Genomic DNA, 23,065 nt, shown 5'->3' on the forward strand with positions numbered 1-23,065 from the left:
TTACCACGATTCGAAATATAATTTGTAAAGAACGTTTATAATTTTTTTCACTTTGTATTTTTATGTCAACAGACACGACAAAGGTTTATGAAAAATTGGTAAATTCAATTGTGGAATGTCAGGGAATTTAATTTCCATTAATTATCGTTTCAATCTTGACTGAAATATTTCCTGCGGTCGTGTTTTTTTTTTTTTTTCTCCAGTCTCCGGCGGCGAAAATTCGTAATTCAGAAAACAATAAAAAAAGAAAACTACTTTAATATTATCTAATATTTTTTTTTACCGATCCGCGGAAAATTTTTATAGCCGTTCGTGTGGATTTTTCTTTTTTTTTTTTTGTTTCTTTAAATTCTATTTTTATTCTGCTCTACATAGCCTTACGCATTAGATCCACACGTTATCCCTAGCTATATTTGTACGTATTTGTGTACACACATGGGCATGGCATGCACGATGCCCAAGGGCCGCATTTGCCTAACAAGTCCGTCGGCGGCGCGACGCGCAAAGCAGTAACATGTTGGGATAGATGGATACATGTACATATACGCATGCGTATGCACACACACACACACACCAAAATCATCCCATTATTAAGCCCCGCAACCCCGAAGCACCATCCACTCGACTTTTCATCTTCGTACGATCGTTACGCTCTTTCCATAACGTATGTAACAAACTCTCTCAGCGTCGCTGCTCACGTGAGAAAAGCAAATTTGCATCGCTTTGGAAGAAATTTCGAAAATTAATTTCGAGTAATTACCCGCGCGAGAAAATTGACGCGAAATCGAGAATAAGCGACAAAAAAAGGGGCCGGGAGGGGGGGGGGGGGGGGGGGGGGGGGTAAAAAAAATTAGGCATGCGTCTGAGAACTTTCAAATATATTTATTATCCATTATTTGTGACAATTTATTTTTCTGTTATTTCTCGAGTGCGAAAATTTATTTGTTTCATAACAATACTTCAATTCTTCGAATCTTTTATCCGATTAATTGATGGAACGATAGTTGAGATGCCAAAATTGGTGAAAATATCAAAGAATTGTTGAAGTAATGTTGAAATCTGTGGAAACTCGTGGTTGGTTGTTGATTTTCAGAACAGAAAAAAAAAAAAAAAAAAATAAAACACGTTCTTGTCGAGTGTGGTTTTTGAATTTAATCCGTCCTTTTCTCACACTTTGCAACAATGTCGTCGTCGTCGTCGTCGTTTCGTCCGATTTTGATCGGAATCCTATAACGGTACCGCCGTTGGTAAAAACTTGAAAGAAATGTTGGAGCAATTTTTTCTCTTTTTTTTTTTTTAAATTTTTTTTACTTCCACTTTATTTCCTTGTTTCTTCGTAATGTTAACAGAAATGGCAAAAAGCAGTCTTGAGGAATTAACTTACAACGAATGATGATAATAATAATAACGGTTGGACATTAATGTATGTGTAATAATAATAATGATGATAACAATTAAAGAGAGGGAAAGAAAAATAAATGAAAAGAAATTGTCTCCCTCTTTTCCCGTGACGCAATTCTGCTCTTATCTCCTTGTTGGTTTTTTCCTTCTCTCTCTCTCTCTCTCTCTCTCTCTCTCTCTCTCTTTTTCGCCCCATCTTGCGTCATTTTGTCTTATCCCTCCCCCCCCCCCTTTCCTTCCTTTTCTTTTCTTTTACTTTCGTTCAAATTTGCGAAATAATTTGACGAAACGTGAAACAATTTTCTACGCCTTAGAATCAACCCTCCTCCCTTCTCTCTCCCCCTTTCTCTTCTCGTCTATCCTTAACTACTACTACTACCACTACTACTGCTGCTGCTGCTGCTGCTGTTGCTGTTACTACCCCTTGGGAAAGTAGCTATCGTAGAGCACCGGTTGCTGTCTCGTCTCGTCTCGTTTCACATCCCTCCACCCCCTCGTCCTCCTGCTTTTCTCCGCCCTTATCTCTTCGTCTCCCTTAATTCAACGCTGTCTAAATTTTCATTTTCGCTCTATCAAAGGACGGGTAGCTACACCCTATCTTGATACGCAATATACCGGTGTTATATCCAGCGTGCGTATATTATATGTATCCGACAGTTGTACATACACACACACACACACACACACACGCACACACACACACACACACACACACACATACTTATACTGCATACACGTGTCACTGTGCTCTGTAATTTTTTTTTTTTTTTTTTTTACATCTTTCGAAAACCCTCCAGGTCTCATATAATCCTGAAGATGAGATGAAACAAGTAAAAAGGTACCCCGGGAGACATATACAAAAGTTGAAAAGTATTTCGAAGAAGCATGAATAAAAGGAAAAGCAGATTCGTGACAAAGGGAAGGAAGCTTCTACGATAAAAGTCGGGAGAGAACAAATCGTTACTCAGGGTTACTGTATGAATGCTAAATGACCCTGCAGGGAAACATGGATTAGATTTCACGTAATTTTCGAATTAAATGATGGAAGTTGCAAATTTAATTATTGAAACCGTTTTTAACGAATTTTCCTTTTAATTCGAATGACATCAAGGTGACTTTCTTACAACTTTAATTAACTTTCAATATTTCGATGAATCAGTGGGATTTTAGATGAAATCGAACGACATCAACTGAACTCAAGTAACTGGGTATAGTCTTTGAACTCGAATACCTTGTATTCGATTCAAGTGAGTGTAAGTGCAGAATTCTTGATCTCTTACGTGACATTACTTGAAGTGAATTCATGCGATGATGAGTTATAGCATAATTATGCAACGTACGAAATGAATCGATAATCAATCGGAGAAGCTGAAGAAGAAGAAGAACAAGATATCTTTTGATTTTCACGCTTGTGAACATTGTTGCAGAGTAGTATATAATATTCGGCATTTGTCTTGAGGGCGACATCCGTACCTCAGCATCCACGGATGAATTATTCAATCGAAAGGACATTACGGTAGATGGCGTTTCGGAATTGGTAACCGATTGTTGCGTTTCCTTGAAGTGATGACGAATTTCTTCGCCATGTGCGGAAATGCAGATAACGCGTTGCAAATCCATCGCTTCTATCATCGTCGTCTGTTCATTTCAGTTGCTTCGTTTCCGTTTTCCCAATGTAACCTACAATAATATCTGTTTAATATTAGAAACTTTCCACTCAACGCCAGCGGATAGACAATCAGAGCTACGTTACGCTCGTCGATTTTCGCTATTTCGACATCCTGTCGATAATTTGGTATTTTAACGATATTTTGGTACTTTGTCGGTAATTTAGTACTTCGATTTACCAGCAGAGCAATATTTCGGTAATTACCGGCACGAGCGGTATTTCGGTAAACCGAAAATACCGAATCGGAGATCGATATAAAAAATCGGTATCGAATTTTTGACACAGCACAGCCTTACGGTGTGATGGTTCGGTGACAGGTACGTTCAGTTGTTTGCTGCAATCAGGTGAAACAGTTTCTAATTTTATACGCTCTTGGAATTTCAGTTTTTCTGTATTTCATTTTTGCTTCAACATTTTATCGGTATATCAGCATCCTGTCGATAATTTTGTATTTTGTCGGTAATTCAGTATTTCTATATTTACCGGCAGAGCAATATTTCTATAATTACCGACAGGAACGGTATTTTTCGATAAACCGAAAATACCGAATACAAAATCGACGCAGAAAATCGGTATGAAATTTTCGATACCGCACAGCCCTACTAATACTGAATTCGAAATGTAGCTAAGATTGCCTATTTGCTGGGACTGAGTGGTGGATTTCACAGAAAACTTTACCGATTTATTCGAACATTTGAAGAAACGCGAGAATCCTACTTTGGAATTCAGAGTCCGAACAGCCGTTTCTGCAGAGGGCCACTGACATTTCTGAAATTCCGAACAGCGCAAATTCAGTCTGGCTAGGGTATGTATGTATGTACGTATGTAGGTATTATACTATAGCCCGTATGTATACACAACCTTCTATGTACTCTCCTCTCACAAAGCCTTTTCCCGGAGATTGGCGACCCAGCGCAATTCGATTTACGCACTGTGTTGTGCTGATGTGCCTGTTTGCCGTGTGGAAAAGAACTGTATGCATGCCTACAACAACTGCTGGAAAGGATTTCACTGATACGGTTGAAAGGAAAAAGGAGAAAAAGAGGGCCAGACGCGGCTGAAAATTTTATTTACCGAATGGGTGAAGATAAATTTTGAAAATTTCATTCCCCCGCGTGATCGACCCTCACCTTTCGGGTTATTGGCCCACTTTCCCAATTCACTCTCGTGGAATTAATTTGTCCCAGATTTCAAGACTATACTGCAGCTTATTTTCGAGCGCCGACGGCTATTCATACGTCAGGAATTGGAATTCTTGTTTAAATTAGTTCTCTTTGTTTCGAAAATCGGTGTCTGGCAGCCAAGCGATTGGCAGAAAAAAATCGAAACGATAATTAAAATCAGTTGGAGTACGTCGACATTCGCGAGGTAACAATTTGACGCTGAAAGTAAAATCGAGAGAGAAAAATCTTAACATTGCGCTTTGTATCGTTACGTGATCATTCCTTGTGATGTTGAAATCAACGAAACGATCAGAATTCTTGTTAGTTAATGATTACAAATTTTTCTCTCTAGGTTCTCGAAGTACTTATCGATTTTTGTATTCATCGTACATATCAGGAATGTGCAAATCACTTTGGCACTACTGCCATTATTTAAGTTGGAAATCAAAGTCCCTCGTCGATAAAATTTCGCCAAGAATCCCGTCGACACGAGCACTTGAGTCATTATGAATCGTTTATTGCGAGAAAAACGGCCCAAGAAAAACCGCCCCAAACCGAACAAAGAATCTTTGAAAAACGAGCGACTCGTCGAATCATGCGATCGAAGTGGTTTATGACCAATTTACTCTGAAGCTTTAGGGCGTCGAGTCGTAGAGCGAAAGAAAGAGAAAGAAACGGCTCTAAAAATCGGGGTTCTTTTATCGGTTTGTTCGGGTACGGCGATCAGTCGCTGCCAAACTGGAATAAAATTCTTTTCTTACCAGGCTCGACTGCCTGCCGATTATTATTTTCACCGAGTATTCTCCTAATGAACGAAGATAACAAAGAAAGGTTGCATAATAATCCTTTATTCACAAGTGTCTGACAACCTCCTTTACGATTCGAACTCAAATCTTGTTCAGATCTCGAGGATTGGTGGCCTCATACTTATACTATAAAACTGAAAAAATTATCACAAGATCCCGCAGAATCCTTATGGAAATTGGCTCCTGATCGAATTAGCTGAATTTTCAGTATGCCATATTACATATCGTGCCAATGAAAAGTTCTCATAGACACAAGTCTCAAAAATCAATAGTTTCCGAGGTACAGGCTTCGGACGAAAGGTGCTCAGATTTTTTTATATCTATGGATCTCGTGATTTTCATGAATTACAAAGCTTCAGGGGGGTTTGAAATCAAACAAATGACTTGAAAAACTGCACGGTTGATTCTCAAAGATGGACGGAAAGCTGTGATTGATTCCATCCATGAACTCCCTGGTTTACCGGAAGGATATACAACGTTAATATTTGATTTCAAGTCGCCCTCGAAGCTTTGTAATTCGTAAAACTCGCGTGATCCATAGACACAAAAATATCCGTCGACCCCGTTTCGAAACCTGTATCTCGGAAATGACTGATTTTTGGGACTTGTGTCCATTAGAAGTTTTGATCGGGATAATATGTACACTTGGGAACAATGAATGAGAGACGGCTAATTTTTTACACTGGACATTTATGTTGGCAACACTGAGAAACCTACGGCGCCATAGTGGGCCGAGCGCGAAACAAACCCAATCTCCATAAACATGACATAATCCGTGACCGTCGAATCTAACCTTAGAATACCGTGGGGATAATCACTTGTTAGATTGACACGTATTATTTTAAGGTTAGATTCGACGGCCATGGGTTATGTTATGTTTATTGAGATTGAGTTTGAGTTTATTTCACGCTCGACCGACTGTGGCGCTGTAGGTGTCTCTGCGTTGCCAACACAACTGTCTGGTGTAAAAAATTAACCGTCTCAGATTCATTGTCCCCAAGTGTACTGCAACGTATTGAAAATCTAGTTATCTCGACCGGCAGCCAATGTCCATAAGGATTCTGCGGGGTCCTTTGGAAAGGAATCCCTAAAAACTGTCAATGAAAGCTGAAACCTCGTATCTTGGCGATGAACAGTTCCTAAATCCACTATCGAAAGTATCGCGATTCGTCGAGAAATAAGGAAATGCCCGATTCGAGTTTACATAAAAATAATGTGGCGCCCTCTTTTTCGTACCTGTAATAGCCGAGCTTGGGGAATGAGGTCGGTAAGTTCGAGAGCATGGTCTTATAGTTTCCTCGTTTATGGCAGTGTTAACTGAGGGGTCCCGACGACCTGCGACCCTAACATGGGGGGGCAGCCGGGCGGCGTTCAACCTTCGACCTTCGAGCTTCGACCCAGAAGCCCCTCAAAGTTTTAGAATCCAAAAATACCGGTAGCAGATTATATTCGCTTAACGGCTCACGCGTCGCCCATTAACGCGGTAAGTATGAGAGACCCTTGTACATAGTTATACATACATACATACATACATTATATACATATGTATCACGTATAATGTGTACGGGATGGTGAGGCATCGAGGATACCTATACAGCCTGTGGATTTTACGATGTAACCTCTGCATTATAGGGCACAACCAGCCTCGATTTAATGTATATTGAACTTTGGCCAACTCTTAAATATGTAGGTTACCACCATTATTCCCGAATCGATCTTCAACGAAACCACCACCGTTTCCCTTTATGGTAACTCGTTACAGAAAAACGTTTTCACTCCTCGTTCCTAAAGCCGAAATTTATACGACTTTATCTGCGCTCGATAAAGAAGGCAACACGTCTCTTTACTTTTCGTTTTCCGCTACGAGATCAAATAGTATACAATTTTAAACGTTGTTACATTTTACCCTGAATTGAATTAAATGTCATTTCTCGATCGGGTATAAACGGCACAATATTTTATTGCACGTTTCCTGCAGAATTTCAGTTTTTTCGAATCGTGATCCGTATTAAAATGATCTTGATGCGTTTTTTTTTTTTTGTTTTTTTTTTTTTTAAGTACTTATAATTTTAGTGGTCCATTATTCATCGTGAGATTCTTACGTACGCATGAACGTTATTCAAACAAACTGATGCACGAAATAATTTCACTACTTCGTTCTATAAGATTCGAATATCCGATTACGTATATGGTTGTAAAGAATTTGGAATTCTATGGTCAATCACTCTGTTCGAATAGTAGAATTATTTTATCCTGATCTGTTGCGCACAATCTACTATAACAAAAAGGCGGTTTACTAATTAACCTACCGCAATTTAAATGCGAGTACAATCATTATCCAGACCATCGATTGAAATAATACTCCAACAAATTTCATAAATTACTAATATTCGCTAACTAATCCTCGTGAAATAATACCAACCTGCATAACGTTATTCCAACAACTAATTTCAATGCCGTCAATAATCATCAATAATTGTATCAAATAATTAGCAGTAAAAATCAATTCGTAATCGCATCATTCGATTTTAGGATTGTATTTGACTTTCCTTGACGAAATTTGAATAAAATGGGAAAAAGGGTGAGGGGGGGGGGGGAGAGGGAGGGGGAGTCAAAGACACTTTTTTCTTCCCTCCTATTCCCTTTTTGTTTCAACCCTGCAAATACTGACCTGCGTCCGCATTCGCATGACTTACAAAACGTCGCGCTGCACGCGACAATGTATATATACGTACATAGGTGTGTATGCTGTATAGGTATACGTTCAGGGTGGCATTGCGGACTGCAGGGGTGATGCCTGTTTCATGTCTGCGATCGATCGGAGGGGATGCAGCAGCCAGCAGCAGCAGGCAGGCAGGCAAAGGACAAACGCATACATACATACATATATAAATATATATGTATGTATATATTTATATATATATATATATATATATACATATATATATATGTGTGGAACTGGTAAAATTATCGGGAATAAATTCCACAGGAACCGTTCTTATATAATATACATTTGTATGAAGAAATTTTTTTTTTCTTTCACCGCTTAAATTGACTTGGAATACTAAAAAATGATTTTTAAAAATGAAATCCTATCTTTTAATATTAACCCGTGGCCCAAAGGACCTTTAAATGGGTTGATGTAGTCTAGAGATGGATGCAGAGCTATTCTCGTGCTGTACTTTCGATACTCGTTCGGATCCACTTATTCAGGTTAATTATTGACACGCAGATTGAGGTAAATGGTTCATCATGTTACACTGCTTCGCTTACAATTATATTACAATATATATAGCGATAAGAGAAGGATGCAGTAATGCCAATTTGACTGGAGAATAATTCAGGTGGGAATCGAGTCAAGAAATTCGAACTCAGAATATTAATAGATGGAAAAAGACACCGTTGTTATAAATAACAGAATTATGTGTACGTTGATGGTTCGAAATACGTTACTTGATAACATTCAATTTCTTACATCGATATTATTATTTTTTATTTGCCAAAGTTTGTTGAAAGGTATACGAATACCGAACAGTAATAGTAAAAATAATAGTAGCAATGATAGTTGCCAATCGTTTAGGAATCGAAAAACGTTCGCTTCTTCGTATCTTTGTGGATACTTCTACTGCGTGACAATCGCGACAATATAATATCACCAACGAAAACTATATCCTACGATTGTCCTGAAGATATAGAACGTAGATATGGACGTGTACAGTATACGGGTAGTTGATACATACACGTTGGTATAAAGCATATATGAAGACGATGGCGGAGAGGATTTCGCCTAGAATTCATGGCCGAACGAGTAGATATAGAAATCGTGGAAATAGAGAGGCTAAGAATAAGAAGAAGATGAAGAAGAAGAAGAAGAAGAAGCTTTGCGAAGATGGCCTAGATACACAAGATTATAAGAAGAAAATCTTTTTCCATATATTTTTCTCCCTCTCTCTATCGTTCATTTTTATCCTTATTTTTCCGTCTACGGTATCCATCTTTATCATTGTTGTTATTCCTATTATTACCATCGTCGTGTGTTCATCCCCTATCTTGTTATTACTTTCATCTCTGTACATAGACAACGTGCAACAAACCCTTTTACGTGTACTTCATGAAACACATAATAATCATTTATGCCTCGTTCGTCCCAAGTATTGTACGTAACGGGATACAATCATCGATGCGACAGCACGCGCACTTCGTTAGTGGATAAACGTACATTACCTTGATTAAAACATTGTTGTAAGGAAATAGAGAGGGAAAAATATGTGTACACGTTTTCAATGTAAATTCATTTGGCACGTACGCAATTCTACGCCACGCGCAACGGTCAATGAATTGATAAATTCAAACGAATTTAAATAATCGTTGGCGAGAACCGGAAATCAGTGATTGAAAACAAACAAAAAAAAAAGACGGAATTTGCACATTGAGTAATCGTCAAATTAATATATTTTCGTAGGCCACGGTGATTTTTTTCATCAATAGTTCGAGTTCAAGAAATGATATAATACATGGTAGACTCGTTTGGTTAAGTTTTTTTGATCTGGAAATTAGTGCAAATGAAATATTTACAGCCCTCACAGAATTTGTTATCGCAATTTGTTTTTTTTGTTTTATGTAAAAAGGATTCAAAATGAAAATTGTACATCTGCAAAGCTCGTCTTCTTCGTTTATAACTTGCGTGGACGGTATTTTTTTTCTTTTCACAAACTTGCAGGGTAAACTTATCCTCAAAATTTACAAATCTGAAAATTTAACAAATACTGAATTACGTTACTTACGAAACCAAGACTTTTTGATCATGTTGACGTTGGTAAGTTTATCGTAACGATACCTGCTTAGGAAAAACTTGTTGTTTCGCAATTTTTGAATTGTTCGAAAAATTCACCGAACCAAAAATCATTGTAAAAATAAAAAAAAACATAGTCATTTTTTCCGAATCCATCGTTACGATAACGTTACTAACTTCAACCTCGTGATTTGTACACGTAAGAAAGAAAAAAATTTAAAAACGTAAAAAAAATTATCGTTCTAACAGGGTAGAAAAGCTTCTGCCCATTTTCTCTTGTCTTCTACCCATTAGCTTTCTTCTCCCTCTCTCTCTCTCTCTCTCTCTCTCTCTTCCCCTCCCTTTCAATCCTTTTCGTTTTATGACCTGCGAAGAAGAAAAAGAAACACATAAACAAGAAGAAGAAGAAGAAGAAGAAGAAGATTAGATTGGACATCGATGTAGAGAGGATTACGTCGTCGTCGATACGAGTATGGGAGCTTCTTCTTCCATATCCTATAGGATACATCCCGCATTAATATGCCATATCCATATCGCGCAGTGATCCGGCATGGCATGGGTCAGTCTTTCTCTCTCTCTCTCTCTCTCTCTCTCTCTCTCTCCTCTCTCTTCTCCCTTCTCGCCATTTCTCTACCCTGAATCAACGATCATGTTTTTCTTACGTCCGATTAAGCCGTCAGTCAATATTTTCGTTACGTCTCCCCTCGGCCGCCGCTAGGGGTGGCATGGGGGTACGGATATACCAAAAAGGGGTGGATGGGTGGTTGAGGAGCACGGGGGAGGGGGTGGCGGAAGAGGGTTTTTATTATTCTTACCCTTGTTGCTGGATAATATAAAAGATGAAGCCTCCGCGTTACGGGAGTAACAGAGGCGGAAAGATCCATCCCTCTTCTCTTCCTTTTCTTCTATCCCTCCAGCCTGCTCGCTCTGCCTGTCTCCTATCCAGGGTGAGGAAATCGATGCCCTCGACGCTTCCCTTCCCCACCTTTTTCCACCCCTCTCCCCCCCTCCTCGTACGTGCCCGCGAACCATCCGTAGTGTACGAGTGTATAAACGCAGACGGAAGGAAAGGGAAAGGGAAAGGGAAGGGGCAGGGGAGGGGGGAGAGAGGGAGCAGGAAGAGGTCCTGAAGGGATTCTCGCCAGGACCCCGCGGACTCTTCCTCGACCCCCCGAACCTCGGATTTTCCTTTTCCTCCCTTGCTCTTGCCGCCCTCGTCGACTCGTCTATGTCTATGTTTTACGGGTTGTCGATGGCGAATGGGAATCGTGTGTCGAATACGAGGACGCGCGGAACGTTTGTAGAGAAGAGGTGAAAAGGAAGGGCATAAAAGAAAGAGGACAGGTTGTGTTGGTCGGTATGTCCTGCAAGGAGAGAGGAGAAACGGTTCGGTGGCTGTTCGCTCGTTCGCTAATATTATTAGGACTCTTGTATCCGTTGTGGGAAAAAGAAAAAATTATAGGAGACAAGGAGACGAGTAATTGGTTGGGAAAAACGGCGGATTTTTATTACCCGTTACCGCTAAGTTCATAACTATTTTCATTTTTTATCACAATCTAAAAATATAGTTCTAGGTAGAAAATGACGATTAGTTTTCTACATGTTACCGGAAAGTCTAGTATCCTTTACTATTCTTTCTCATTACGATCACTGTTGCTAGATTTTCTTGCAACTATTGCGAAAATTTAATGCTCGTGCAAGAATAAATTGACGTTGATGCCTTGTTTAACTAAAAGAGTAGAGTAAACCGAACAAAATAATTTTGCGTTGCAATTACCACAAAAGGATCGACGATAGCGGAAAATGTTTAAGCGTACCTCGTTTTTCGTCATTCCAACAATATTCGAACAGTTTTTTTTTACCGGTACCTGTTTTACTGAATTTTTCTACGTACTGTAACAAATGAAATTTTTCTCAGTGTAGGTTTACTCCGCCAAAAAGTGATAATTTTTCATTAATTTCCTTGAACAATAATCGCGCTTTGAGTATTCGTGAAATTTTTTCACGTTCGTATGAGCTTTGAAAATTAGAATTATATTTGTTAAATTTCAAATCGCGATTTTAAAACAATTTCCGAAAACTAGCAGATTCGTTAGATTTCATTCTACGAATACCGGGGATCACTTTTATTTGTAATACCTACTACTTTCTACAAATTCAATGTAAACATTTTTTTTTCTTTTTTTTATTCAACCATATCGGCATTGTTAAATGTTTAATTTCACAACATTGCACCGACAAATGTCAATTATATATATATATCAAATTGACTACTAGAGAAACAAAAAAAAAAAAGAATACAAATGAAAATCTGGTTTTTTAATAAAATTGATAAAAAGTATCAAAGTTTTTGGCTCTGCCACCGAGGTCCACAATTATTTTCATTTTTTATCCTCTGTACGCGTCACGCGTTGCAAAATCATCCCCAATCCCATTTTCTCCCGCTCTTTGTCTCCGTCTTTCATCCCTCCCGTGCTCTTCCCTGTTGTCGAGTTTTCCTTCATCCACGAGTCGGTTTAATTTACCATTCATTACCTAATGGCCCAGACCCGTCATGTTCCCATCTAGACCTCTTTAAACTTCGTAAGAAATAGCTTATGAACGAGAAATGGGGGATATTTTATCGGTGCGTTGTCTGTATACATATATACATATAGTATGTGTGTACAGTAATGTTGGTTAACCCTTTGAGTCACGCGTTATCGTGCTGAGTTAACTTTAATAGCATAAAAGATAGTAGTTCTGTAGTTTTTGGGATCGCTGTTTAAGAACCTGAAATTAGATTTTATTCGTGAATTCTTCGTTCTCTCGAACACCAAAATTGACGGAAAAAAACGGCGCAATAAAAAAAAAATTTGTTCCTTTTTCTAAGGTCTGTAGATTTGATAAACCTTTGATATTAAGAAAAAAATTCAAACTTTTCATTCAAGTATTGCCTTTTTGAGTTATGTATGAAAATTTGGATAAAATAAATAATTGTAGCCAATTTTGAAAAACTGAGCTTACTCCTACGATCGTTGGCATCGAATTTTACTAAAACTACCCAAATATTAAGGGCTACAAAACCACTGTTGACCAGTGTAATTGATGCTAGTGAAAAATAGGAATGATATACGTCTAAAAACGATAAACATCGGAACAAAAAAGAAAGATTTATTCAAAGAAAAATACCGAGGAAAAACGAATGATTCAAGGTGTGTGCAGCGATAGCGGTAAAATTGTATGAGGAAAATCGCTTGGGATTTTATACGTCAGCTATTATATGTATACATCAACCAACCATCGAACGAACGAACAAACGAACGGACGAACCCCCAGCTGCCTATATCTATATCCAAAACGTTTATTTGTTACGGATACAATTACGTTATAACAATGACAGCTGATGAGCCTGGGGTAGTATAATTGGCTCGCCTGGCTCAGTATAGTGTATATACTATTATAGGTATAGTCACAGAGCACATCGACCCCTTTTACCTAACATATAAATACATATATGTATTATCCGGAAACCGGCGATTTTATTATATTATGTTAGACTGTGCAGAAACAGGTAAAAGGAGGCGATATGACATAATATACAATCTGTTTGTGCAGTATGTTTGCGTGTGAATGTGTTTTTTACACACGATTCAACGTGATGGATTGTTAATTGATGAAAATTGATACATATATCACGTTCATCAATCCTCCGCCCTGTTTTACCCTGTGAGCGTGTATAATTATTACCTACAAGTGATCAAGGGTCGATACGCCTGCACAACTTCATTCCCCTTTACCAACTTCTTCTTAACTAAATTGACACGCGATTATTGTGCCATGATGCACACTGAAAAGAAATTCATTTTTTCTACAGGTATTACAGAGAATTTTAGTATAATGGATATATATCGTGACAATAACGTATTCAATACTGTTAAAATTAGAAGAAAATTTTGTACAAGTAACTATTTAGTATCATTGTACATGTCAATCCTAGATTTTCTGCTTTTTGACGACGTTAAATCTCTTCGCTTAGTTGACTAAATATTTTTTTGTATCAGCGCGAAACGAATACTAACACATATATTTTGATTCACTGCTTACAGTTACAAAACTCCTTTTTCATTTTCTACTGAGAAGTATAATTTTCACGTGCGGTAAAAATTGAAAATACAAAGTAACGAAAATTAGGAATTTGTTTCTGCGTGGTACTTTCTACGTAATCGATATAGGTACCCTACTTTTAGACCATTTTTCCATTTCCTTCGCATAACTTGATCGTCCTTGATTAATCACAAAATTACTGTAACACTTCATTTTTATACCTGACCGCGTATTTTTGTGATTCGTAAAATCGTTGAATAAGAAATGAATTGCAATAATTCTTAGCTGCAATCCGAGGGTAGAAATTAAAATCAAACGCGAGTTAAAAGAGGGAAAGAAAGAGAGGGGGGACGAGAGGTAGGAAGAAAAACTGTGATCATAAATCCTGAATCATAGACGCACCCCTGAAAAGTGGGGGGAAATAAATCATAGCAGTCGTATAGCTATGAGAGTTTTGTTTGAGTCTGGGTAAAATGTCGGTAACTGTCGGTAACAGGAATCTGGACCCAGAACTCTGACAGCTATACTACTCGTGCGTGATTTTTTGAAAAAATATGTGTCATATTGTGTAAGAGAAATGCAGAAAATATCACAAGTATAAAGTGAACTTACTGGAACATTATTTTATGTTAAATTTTTCTAACATTGATAATATCTGTTAAAAGTTTGCCGTGCATTAAACCCCTGCAAACATATAAACCTCAACCCTTCGGAATTTTACACATGAAACGATGCGATCCACAGAGGAAAGGGCGATTATTCCTTCAACTTGAGTCGTCGGATCCCTGATTTAGGGGTGATTTGTAGCCAGCCACAAGCCACGCTCGTGAGTTTCTTCGAGTTTGCGGGGGTCGTTGGGGGTGTCGGATACGGATTGATCGACGAAAGGACTTGGGAGATTTTTCACCGGGTCCCCATGATCTTTATGGCTCTCTTTCTCTCTCCATTTTTTTTTTCTTCCTCCATTTTCTTTCCCTCTCTCCAACCTCCTAGATAAAGGCACAGCGCCCCGAGTTCCATCCGGCACAATAAAAGCCCTCCTCCGCACCTCGTGACGACGTTTATCAATGTTCACAGCGGAATTCTTGCAGCACCGAGAAGACGACACTGCGGTGTCCACACTCCTCGTCCCGACTATTCGTCTTCCTCGTTTCAACCCGAGAAACCCTGCCGCAAGCTCGAATATACCAACCATTTTTACCATTCTTTATACCCGTTTCCCCCAGTACGACGTACGCGTTTGCTTGAGTGAGAAATATCGCAAAATTGAAGACAAGTTTATAAAAATGATATGTGAAGAAAAAAAAATCTTGATATGAGGAAAAATGTTGATAAAAATCGAGGCGTTGCAATCACGTCTATCAATAATTATCATTTCATCGGTGTTAGAATGTTCGTGGACACCAATTTCACGTTTATTTAAAAGATCCTAGTTCACATATTATGATGCTAAAAAATACCGAATGTAACGAAAGTTTTACACAATCGTGCCATTCTCGCGTTTTCCAAAATTGACATCACATTATACGTTTCCTTCGTGATTTGGCCATTCTACTTTTCGGCGCCCCTTTTGCAACCGAAGGAAAAAACGACTGTCAGGTTTTTGCTATAACGTTACTCGCCTGTGTGCGGCGCAATATTTTTCTTTTTATTACCAATTTTTTTCTGCTTCCTCAACTTTTTCCTTTCACCTCGTGTTTCCTTTCACCCCAACCCTCTGTCCCCCTTTTTATAATCACTATTTTTTTTCAAACCCCTCCACCCCCGTCATCTGGGTGTGTCAGGATAACTTTGTTAATCTGAAACCATACACGATACAATGCCGAGATTGGCTTATACTCTCCTGAGACCGAGGACAAGGCTGTTAGTCGATATTATACTACGCTTGATTTAATCGCTTATTACCCGAGAATTTATAGAGAAAATGATAAATTCATTCTTCTCTCGGGTTAAACGGTGCGTTTAGTAAAATTATTTTAATGAATACGAGAACCCGTGTATTTAAAAATTTTGTCAAAATTTTGTTTTGTCGTCGTACAAGTGAAGAGTATTTCTTACAAGTTGAAAGAAAATACAAAGCATTTGAATTAATCCCGTCTGGGAAATTTCATCTCATGGTCGGTTAACTAATGGAAAAAAGATTTTACTCCCGGAGAGGTTGATTTCATCATTCGTATGAAAATTTGACTTTTTGTTTTGTGTACTACAAAAGTTTCCAAACAAATTTTTTCTAGAACCAATACTGCACGTCGCACTGCTTTAAAGCAAAGCAAGGCAAAGAATGATGATAAAACGTTATTCGAAATATGACATGAAAATGGCACCCGAGAGAAACTTGTACATTAGGCCAACAATACGTTTGGAGTTTGTGCGCCGGCGCAGAGCGGCGCGAAATATTTGTGTGTTGGGAACTTTGTCAGAAGCAGCGGTATCAAGAAGGGATGAGTTGGCTTGAATTTGCGGCTGGGAAAAGTTGGGAAATGGGAATTCGGTTAATTTGTCGACACTAGGTTCGTACATGGATGCGGGTAGTCGGAATCCACCGCGAGCTCTGCGCCACGAAGTTGGAACCTTGGCCTCCTCTATCTATAGCCTGGGATTACGAGGGTGGTCGAATTATACATAGCCACATTCGGACACTGCAGTCTACAAGGGATGAAGGAGCAACCCACGAAGCCAAGCCAAGCCAAGCCAAGCCAGTCGTCGATTCGAATGAAATATTAATTGCAGAACAACGAGGCGCGGCCGTTCCGTGCCGACGTCTGAATGCCATTTCCTAGGGAGTGTGAGCCAAAGTTGAAATTCAGGGAATACTTCTACGTTAATATCACCTTATTCAAGGTGTATCGTACAATGTAAGCTGAATAACCGTAATTAGGATTAGTAGGACAATTATTTCTTTTTTTTTTTTTTTTATTTTCTTTTTTTCAATGCAACACGTTATAGATTGAACATGCAAAGAAACGAAGAAAATTGTCCTGTAATATCGTAACAGAACATTTCGAACGTTGAAATTCGACTGGGTGACGATTAATTGAAAAGTTACATCGACTACGAGAAAGAAAGCGACCGCCACGCCACCTGGTGGCGGAACGCCGTACTATTCCGTTTTTCGTTAAACTGTAACACAGACGCGGTCGCAGTTAACGAAATCATGCAGAGAGAACACCTGCAAGTAAATGTCGATTATTGGCGAATCAAGAAAATTACAACTAGGTATCGATTTCTTTGAATCGGAAAATTTCGCCGTTGTATTGTGTAAGCAGACGTCGTGTGAATTTAGAGGGTTTAAATATTCAAATGATTCGTTTAAAATTCGCCACCCTGTCTGTCGGTTTAACGGTGTCCCATCGTCATCGGAAGGCGCGTGACTTTCTCCGGGCGTTTCCGCGTCCCGAAAAGAAACGAAGCTTTATGCTGATGAAATATGACGAGAAGCGGGGGGGGGGGGGCTAATGCTCCCTGGTTTTCAACGGTTAAATTAATTTCTGAACATAGGAAGGGACTGCCCAACCCTCGCAAGCACCCTTATTCCGAAACCATCCGCGTGAACCGGCTGCGTGGCTGATGGCTAGTGGTAGTCTTTTACTTGGAATTTTTCACAGAGAAACCGGGCTGGGTTTACGGGAGTGAAAGCCAGAGGTGTGAAAAAAAGACAGCCAGGTGTCAAGGAGCGGGTGTCACGCGACACGCAACAAACCAACCAACTCTCACCCTTCACTTTTCAAAACACGCCCGAGACCCGAATGAGTTACATGAAAGCTCCCGCCGTACAAACTCGCCTTATGCACGCGCCCCTCAAAACGAGAAACAGCTTTCTTCCCCGAATGGAATCACCCTTAAACACAGTCATTCAATACCGACCGTAATTGTGTTACCGATTGTTGGAAAAAGGCACGGGTTTTTTTTTACGCCTTTATCGCACAACGCTCTGAGAGATGAGTATTTTTAATCCACGTAGTCTATAATTGACAGTAATATTATAAAACTCGTGAAATTTTTATATCAAAATATTCACCTGGGAACCTTCTAAGTTTAATGAGATATTATAAATCCATCTATGTTGTCGTAGACTTTCTCTCCAAAGTAGTTTTTGCTAGCGCATAAATGATGAAAAAAATTGTTGTATAAATTTTTCAAAACTGCTTAATTTGTGAAATGAAAGCGTTATGATTTGTTACTGTAAATAGTACGTAAAAACTGGACTGGACGATGCCTGCATTGCACAATGAGGCGATAAACCCAGGGACATATCCACGTGGTAGGTGATCATAAATGCCGACTGCCACCACTGTTATGCATAATGCCAATTTCAGGTGACTTGATGAGCTCGTTTGGACTTCACTCTCTGCTCTGCTCTGCTCTGCTCTGCTTACCGTAGGTTAATACGTATCACACATGCAGGGAACATTAGTTTTTCGTAATCAATGATATATTGTTGTTACGTTTATCGTCACTCGAGTACTGACTGAATGAGCCACGCGAAAATGTTGGTGTGGATTTATGTATGCCGTGCTGTTGGATACATAGACCTCTACATATATACATATATACACATATATATATATATATACACATACACGGTACAAAGCACTTGTTACGCGATACTACGCATGAAGGTGATTCAGAGTAGTGTGTGTCTGTGTCTGTATATGTATATATACGTTATATCGTATCCAGTTTGTAGTTTACGGGGAGACGAGGGAGTGGGTTGCGTTGCCTTACACCGGATTAACCTCGCTAATTAGGCCACGCTGTAATTATTAACCCAGACGTAATTGGACGCGGATTCGACGACGAGCGGAAACAAACCGCGATGCGCAATTTATTATGTATCAAAAAGAATTTGAAGAGGAAGAGTAAAAGAAAAAAAAAAAAAAAATTACGAAACGAAAATGAGAGAATGAGAAAGAGAAAGAAAATGTGAAGTTAAAAAGTATTCGAAAGTTACGAGGATGATACAACTGATAAATCCTTGGTGTTTTGTTTTTCAGTTTTCGCACTCGGATATATATTAGTTGGTTTTGATTTTCCATAATCGGTTTAGTTGCAAACAATATACCAAACGAATTCTAAACTCATCGGGTGATCACGCTCGAGTAATTCGATTGAAGAGAAATCGTTTTTGTGACTACCCTTCTAATCTAATTAGAGGAGAGTCCTTTAATGATAATTTGCTCATTTTGACCTGACCGCCGACTTTGAGAAAACGAAAACGTAGTGCTCGAGAAAGTTGCGAACCCTTTCATTCGTATTGACGGTAATTAGTTGTCGCCGCTTCGAAAAGCAAATGGAAAAAAAATTGTGGGCAGGGGGGGGGGAGGCGAGAAAAATAAAAACGATCGAGTTCCCATTTGAGAAGGTAAAATAATTACCACGTGGGGAAAAACTGTGTGTCGGTATACCTATACGTATATTTGCCCCCATTCATCAGAGTTACAAACTCGTACCGGTTCGACCCCTTAACTTCTACGGCTTTTCACGCAGCGCCCGCCCTGCACCCGGTATAATAATATGAATCGTCGGAGAGTTTTTCAACCCCAGCAGAAACGGGCGTGTAGATGCAGGCAGAAAATACCGCGCGTGGTTCTGCAGCTGAAAAGCAAGCCAAGCCTTCCCTCGGAAACTCTCTGGGAATCTTGAAATTTGTGCAGTATAAACTACGACTCGCGGCGTAGGGTTCCGTCCTCCCAACTCGAAACCTTGCCAACGGCTTTGATCCGGGCTGCCAAGAGTGCCGGAAAGTTTCATCATGTCTGCTCGGTGCTTCCCACATGTGAGAATTCGCCCCCATATTCCTCACGCAGCCTCCAAACTGCACTGTTAGTTGAAAACTGACTAGGATGGTCAGCCTTCTTTAATACTCGGCTAGAGGGTGGTTTCTTATAAGCTGCCTTTCTATCGATCTCGAAGAAAAAAAAAAAAAGAAAAAAAAGTAGAAGTAGAAGTAGCAGAAGGATGAGAAAAAGTGACTTCCTATCCAATTTAGACCCAGGAGTTGATTTGCTCGTTAGACTCTGACCGAACCGAATACCCAGACCAGCTCGCAACTTTTTCGGTTCAACGATATGACGTCGGCTCCGTTGTATGGTTGGATAGAGAGGGTGAGTGACTCTTGTACTCCGCATAACTAGGTACCCGCAGCGTGGAGGCTGCATCATCCTACCGGAAGTAACTCGATAAAAAGTATCGGTAGTTAACAACGTACAAATTGATCGTTAACGTTGATGGGTTCGTTACCATTCTTCTGGTCCATGGACCGCGGACGGACGGATGCTGTCTGAGCTCCATTAAATTACCGTAACGTCGCGCCGCGGCACGGACCTGAAGACGTTCAGTTTTATACTTCAATTCCGGCGCGCTCCCTCGATTACGATCACCTTATACGTACGCGGAAAGGCGAACAGATTACCAGATGATAGGATAACTAGTTATGGTTATCGGGATTCGAAGGGTGTTACGTTAACAGTTCGTGAAACGAAGTTATCGCAGCAATTTAGAAATGAATGATGAGACGTTTGAGTTTCATTAGAAAATGAAACGCAAGGTTGTGATTATCGAAGGGTACGGAAATCGGAAAGCTTAAAAATTTAGGTTCGGATCGAATATACTTGACCGTATACTAAGAAGTCCAGGGTTCCAAATGTGGGTAACAAAAAAAAAAAAAAATCGTACCGATAGAAGAACTGTCATCTCGATATCAAAAAAGTAAAAATGTAATATTGCACTGTCGGATAAGAAACGTGATTGAACAGCTGAAGTAATGATGCAGGCAAAACGAGAGATGATCTTTTTGAAAAAAAAATAAGTAAAAAAAAAAAAACAAATAAAAGCAGTAGGGATAAACTTGTTCAAGAAGAGGGGTGAAAACCGCGTGGCGCAGGTATATTTCTTGAAAATTGTTTTACCAACAAGCTTCGAATCCAAGATTATCTTTGAGGGGTAAAATTTCCCCTGAGAGATCGCGAGGCGGAAAACGAAGAGAGAAGTTGGAGGTGGAACGGAGAGGAGAAGAGGGATGGTCCGCGAAGACGGAGATCTTGCGGGAACGGCCACGTTAATGGTTGGCTGGCTGGTGCTAATTGATTGTTTACTTTCGAGGGATCCGTATAGTTTGTTTACCGGAAAGCCAGACTTACCCTCAATGCCGGAGGAGCCACGGCTCTCGGTCCACTGCCGTCACAGGGATGGTAGAGCAACTCCCCAATGGCATGAAGGCGGTAATGCTCACCCATACCAATACACGTCGATTTACTACGGACCTAACGACACAGACCAGAATTCCTTAACTTCCCAGGGGACTATCCGTCACGGAAATCAACGGGATCGACCCGCTGGAATACGCGGGCAAAGAGAAAAAGAAAAATGAAAAAGATACGGGAAGTAATGAAAAAAAAAGAAGCTCTCAAACGCGCCTCATACTGACTTCGACAAAATTGCCAATTTATTCATATCATTTTATATCCAACAGATTCCGGAATTTCATCAAATTTAAACTCCGACTCATCAATATTCATGATCGTTTCTAGAAATTACGACAAAACTTGGGTCAGAATGTCGATTTTATTTTTAGTTTACACCTTCGGCAAAGCTTCGTCGTGCAAGCATCGGATAACCTTTATCATGAATTATTCAATCCTTTTAAATAATTCCAATTATAAATCCAATCTTATAGTCCCGAGTAAGCGATTCAATTTCCGATCAGCATTTCTGCGAAGGTCTCCATTTTTCACTCGGCTCATCCTAATCCAGGTGATTAACCTTCCAGCAATATTTTTTCAGACTGTGTAAGAAAGAACTGTGATTCAGGATGAAAAAATGACAACTGGTTGTAGAAGTGGTGCAACATAACTTAATTGACTTGAGTATCGATGTCTTCGATTGGTGTGACTCATGGGCAGGTTATGGTGGTGTACGAAATTAGATCACAACTCGACATAATTTTTACCCACATCCCATGAGACTAGATCTTTCTTCGTAATGAATTCCAGTTAGTGCTTGACGCTTGTACCATACAATGTACCTGCAGAGTGTGGTTTAATGAAAATTGTACGCACCGCCAACGTCCGTGTGCAGATACTTCCCACCTTTTCACTCGACTCATCCTAATCCAGGTGATTAACCTTCCAGCAATATTTTTTCAGACTGTGTAAGAAAGAACTGTGATTCAGGATGAAAAAATGACAACTGGTTGTAGAAGTGGTGCAACATAACTTAATTGACTTGAGTATCGATGTCTTCGATTGGTGTGACTCATGGGCAGGTTATGGTGGTGTACGAAATTAGATCACAACTCGACATAATTTTTACCCACATCCCATGAGACTAGATCTTTCTTCGTAATGAATTCCAGTTAGTGCTTGACGCTTGTACCATACAATGTACCTGCAGAGTGTGGTTTAATGAAAATTGTACGCACCGCCAACGTCCGTGTGCAGATACTTCCCACCTAGCGTCGACTAGCGTGAGCGTCTTACAAGCTCAATAGGATAATAACCAAGGCGAGTAGTTGGTGGTTGAGCGTTTGAATGGGTTTTGAATAATAAAGGATAATTCAAATAATTGTACTTGTGCGGTGTCCGCCGCCCGAGTTACGACTCTGGTGTTCATCCGGTTCGGCATCGTATTCGTTATCGTTGCATATTGTAGGACATCACGAATTAACGAACGTGTCTTATCGTTGCCTCACGAAATGATAACACGCTTAGGGAATTCCCGCGGGTCGTCTTCCCGTTTGTTGATTGATACAATCTGACATGCGTACCGAAAAGAACAATTCTCTTCGTAATATCGATCCGCCACCTTCCATCAGCTATTCACTTATTTAATACACTCACCGGTCGAACGTTGAGTTCCCTCCTCTTCTTATCTGTTATAAACATCGTGCGTTTCCAGTATACGAGGCTTTTCACGTCGACTTATAAACCCCCTTCCGACCCTCACCATCCTCGATTCCTTTTCCTCTCTTCCTTCCAATTAATAGGCCGTGTCGCGTGTGGAAAGAAAGTCCTCGGAGACAGTTTTCAGAGTATTCAATACGAATCTTCCATGTGTTGCGTTCTTGAGGCAAAAAGTCCGCAAGGCGATGACTGCGGAATTAGAGAATAAATCAAAAAGGCGTTGCATGTCTCCGCCAGCAATAACCGTA

The 23,065-nt window shown here is 39.7% G+C and overlaps 1 protein-coding gene across 1 annotated transcript in view; it reads left to right on the plus strand.

The window, feature by feature from the left end:
• Positions 1-23,065, plus strand: part of LOC124186196 (irregular chiasm C-roughest protein-like) — a 90,161-nt gene that overhangs the window by 34,891 nt on the left and 32,205 nt on the right. The gene's annotated exons all lie outside the window — the stretch shown is intronic.

Source organism: Neodiprion fabricii, chromosome 7 (genome assembly GCF_021155785.1).
Source record: "Neodiprion fabricii isolate iyNeoFabr1 chromosome 7, iyNeoFabr1.1, whole genome shotgun sequence".
Lineage (NCBI taxonomy): Eukaryota > Metazoa > Arthropoda > Insecta > Hymenoptera > Diprionidae > Neodiprion > Neodiprion fabricii.